Source organism: Poecilia latipinna, unplaced genomic scaffold (genome assembly GCF_001443285.1).
Source record: "Poecilia latipinna isolate Pla-1442-1.1 unplaced genomic scaffold, P_latipinna-1.0 Scaffold1608, whole genome shotgun sequence".
In the NCBI taxonomy this organism is placed as follows: Eukaryota; Metazoa; Chordata; class Actinopteri; order Cyprinodontiformes; family Poeciliidae; genus Poecilia; species Poecilia latipinna.
The window spans coordinates 182452-187124 of record NW_015114224.1 but is presented as its reverse complement, the minus strand read 5'-3'; positions in this window follow the sequence as shown (position 1 = coordinate 187124).

Sequence of the window (4673 nt, the reverse complement as noted above, 5' to 3'; positions counted from 1 at the left end):
TTTTCTGTGTTTTTGTTTTTTGTTTTGGGGGGGGGGGGTAACTACAAACTGCTTAAACAGAAAATACTTGTTTGAAACTCAGATGGAGCTTTGGAGTCTACATTTTCGCCTTAAACATCCTAATTTTAGTAACAAAAAAAAAGTGTTTTAATTCGTTGCTACTGCTGGTGGCACAATGCATTGTGGGATACCTTGCTGGCCAATCCTACTGTTACATATAAAGTCCAAAACAAAACAAAACGGAAAAAAAAATCAATTATTGCAACATTTCAAAACTAATGAAGTCATGTTGTGTATTGCAAAGCTAAAATAACTTGATAAATTTTGTTCAACTTTCATAAACTAAATGACCACCTTAATGACTTCCGCTAGCTTAAAATCATCTCCACTTCAAATCACCGCTGGTCTGTTGGTGCTTGTGAACTCTGATGGATTATGGGTAGTATTTGGTGTTTTGAAATGAAACACAATAATGATAACAAGATTGTTTTTGTTGTGTGGATTAACTTAAAAGGATAGGCTCTTAGTACTTAATTTATTTTCTGGAAAAAAAATTACAATGTCTTGTATCTTGACCAAGTATTTTTAAACCAAATGCTACATATATTTGCTACATAAGATACTAACTTGAATTTTTATTGTTGATTTCACAGATTCAATTATGTAAATTTACTTCACCACAGATTCAATTTTATCAGTGTAAGCAATATTGAGAAAGTTTGGCTACCCCCTAAAATCAGGCCTTCGTTAACTTAAATCTACTGGTTGTGCACAATTATCTGGAAAGATGGAGTGAGGCAAATTTTAAAGCAATAAAAACTAAATCTGTGCCAATAATCAGTAGCAATCGGCTTCCCTAATGAGATGCTCAGTATTCTGCTAATTAAATAATGACCAACAAGGAGAAAATTACAGCGCAAAGCTTGTCTGTATAGATGTGTTTACAGTTTCCAAGAAAAAGACATCCTTCCTGGGATGATTGTTTAAAGGTAAATCAAAACCCCAATTTAACAGTAAAAAAAATGTCAGCAAGATGTGGCAGATTTAGCAGTCTGGAGTTGTGGTTCAATGTTTTACTGTGCAGCAGTACCTGCCAGAAGAAGAAAAAGCCTGTCTGCAGCCTCAGAGCAAAATTTACCTACGTTGGACTATCTCAAGAACCAAAAATTTAATATCTAAGCAAATAGATAAAGTCTCAAGCAAAACTGCTAGGCTTTCACACAGCTATAATCAGTCTGCAGGAAGCAGGAAACCAGCAAAAAAAAGAACTCTAGTCAGGTAAAAATAAAAGACCTCATAAAGTCTTAAGAGATTTTACCACAAACTGATAGTATGCACTGAGATGTTTACTTCAGGCCTTAGAAAAACTTTTTTTTTTTTTTTGTTAAAAATAACACTGCTACACTAAATCCAGGAGGATTCATGTATGACCCGCCTGGACTGTTGCCCTTACAGCCCGATCTCATAAGTGAAGGACAATGGATGCATGGTAGATAATTAGCATTAATGGAAATTCAAATGGAAAGAACAAGAGGTAATTTTCCAAATTAGTTAACAAATGTATTGTCAGTTGACAAATATGGATTTACTATTGATTAAACAAAAGAAATATACATTATTTCAATTAAAACACTTAAAACAAAAAAACAAATTATTTATTTGTCAGTCTTTTTCTAGTATCTCCTTCACTCTAAGAGGGGATTGGAAAGAAGGGATGTGAAACCAACTGGAACCATCCAGCTTTTAGCTCCACATCCACCAGGCATACCAAGAGGTGGCCAGATGGGGACCACTAATAATCTCAGCATGGTACAGCAAAACCAAAGGCAACAAACCTATGATGCCATTTTTAAATAAAAGGGTAGAAGGTAAAGCTGTGATCAGGTGACACATAAAAATAAATTTTGTTGTAATTGAAATCTTTACTATGGTTATCTTAAAAAAAAAAAAAAAATATATATATATATATATATATATATATATATATATATATTTAATGGAAAAAAGTCTTGTATTGTTCCACATTAACTTATTATTAATGACTTATGTTAAATGTTTATTTTGTCTCATCCTTTTTCTGTAGCAGACATCTTTACTGTGTTTACACAGAGCAGAACATAAAAGATTTATCAAAGATTAAAAACAGAAACTGTTCAAGTGTTTTTTTAATGACTTTTAATTAATTATCAGCAATGCCGCTCCCAAACAGCCACGCACACACACACCCAGCCACACACACACACACACACACACAGCTACTTCTACCTGGTTATTACCAATCTGAATGCTTTGTGATGGAGTGACGGTGCCCCAGGGACAAAAACAAACGGCTGCTCGTTACTCTGCTTGTGCACTGATCTATGGTCAATTTTAGGACTCAGTCCATATGGTAATAAAAGTTAGGGTGTAGGGCGTTGGAGCCGAGCCGCTTGCCCCGTCCCAGTGATTAAGTTCCAGGTGTTGCAGGGAGACTGGCGGCTCGCTGTTCCCGTGTCAAATGATTTGTGATAAGGGAGCCGTATCTGGTTCAGTGATGCGTTTGCTGTTGCTGCAGTGGCATTAATAAGCCAGATACACATCAGCTATTCATATTTTCTGCCACGGTGAAATGGTGAAACCAGCTGTTGTGCTCTTCATATTTCTCTTGTTATCTGTATTTGCCACATGCATTCATCTTCATTTGCATTCATTAATCAATTCATCATCACGCTCTCTTCTCCCTTCCCTCCCGTCTCTGCTTGGCCTGCAGCCTGTGTGATGGTATGCGTCGTCATTATATTTACTTCAAGTCCGTATTGACACGCTTTTGTTGCATACAAGGGCTTACATTGTCTGAGAGCACTTACATAATATTTACAGTGTGGGAACATTTTCTCTTCCTGTGATGAGGACAGGTTGGATGTATTGTTCAGGCACTTTGCTGTAGTGGTGTGCGTCTGCGCCTGACTGTGTGTGAAAGAGTGAGTAAGTGTTATTCAAAGTTTTATTTGCGTTTGTTCGTGGAATCTGATGTGACTTGGTTATTTGTCTTTCTTTAGTTGTGGATTTATTAACTCTGAGCTACAAACGTAACAAGTAACTTTGTGTATTCTTACAATCTCACGCAGGAACCACACAGACATACACCAATAAGATGTGCAAAGATTGACAGAGTGGTAATACAGTTGTTTTGCCCACTGACAATTTCACTCTCTTTCTTTGTTTTTTTTTTCATTTTTGTTTTCTTTGTGTGTAGCTGTATTTTTAACCAGAAGAGGCACCATTATTTTAAAAATGTAGGCACATGTACAGATACAAATGATAACTAAAATGCAGCCTGACCAGCTTTTATTTTACACAGTCACATTATATTGAGCAATTTTTGTGAAAATGTCTCAAAATTCCTGTTTCAGGTAATTCAGAAAGTTACAACGTATAGTGTGATCAAAAAAATAAATTAGGACACCCTATGAAAGCATAAAAGTCAGAGTTTTTTTAAACATAATTGGAGATTGGATATTTGTACAAAAATAGATTCAAGTAGTACAGATAAAGAATATAAGAGAGGCCCATCTAAAATTGTATCTAAAATGTTCTTTAAACAGGCTATTTTGATGAGGAATAAATTAGGACACCCCAACTAATATTCCTCGTAATAAGTCTTACAATTAGAATGTTCTAGATATAAAAGTGGATGCCTGTACAATCTTAAAGAGACAATAGAAGTTCATATTTTATGTCAGGTTTGCAAGACGAGACATCTTTGTGTTCCATAAAGAACTCACAAAAGACCAGGACTTTTGAAATAATAGCTACATAATGCTGCCACCACTGTACTCCACATTAGATATGGTATTCTGACCATATCTAATGTAAGACCACATTTGACCACATGTTTGGCCAAATGTGGTCATTATGGCCAAACATTAATTTTGACAGAATGCCACGCAACATGTCTCCAGACTTTAATCTGACTTTTAATCTTGCATATGCAGTATTGTTTTGGAGTGGCCTCTCAGCCCATGTCAGTAACTGTGACTTTCTTACAAGTCTCATCTACCATCTTGACAAGATCTTTAGCTTTTGTTCTACATACTGATATGGAGACTTTGAACCAACTTGTTTATGTCTGCGAGCCAAAACCTTCCTGAATAGCATGATGAGCAACGGTAAACTCTAGACCACGGTATTTATATGTATTTCATCTACATATAAATACTCTTGCTTTGCACTTACGCTAATCTTACATTATAAACTCTAAATCTTGTAAGTAAATCTTGTAAATCTTGTAAAATGAAACTCATTTTTCTAAATGAGTTTCATTTAGAAAAGTGAAACTCATAGGATAAAAACTAAATAAATAAAAGCTTGGCTATAAATCGCTTAAGACTATCTGCATCAGAATGCTTATTTGTTACAAATACATGCTCCAACAGGGACTGTTTTTGTGTTTATTGGCAGTTTGTACCTGGTTTATAGGCATCCCAAACTGTTTTGATTAGCAGACTGGTGAATATGTTTCCAGGAAATGGTTTTGGTTTTCAAGTAACAGAAACTCTCATGCATAAAGAAAGGGAGTGACTGGAGAAACAGGTTTAGGAGAAATTGTTTGTCACACTCGCAGTACCTCAGGTGGTAATTACTTACTATGTAAAAGTGCAGTTTTGACAGTTTGAAACCTCAAAGCAGTCTAT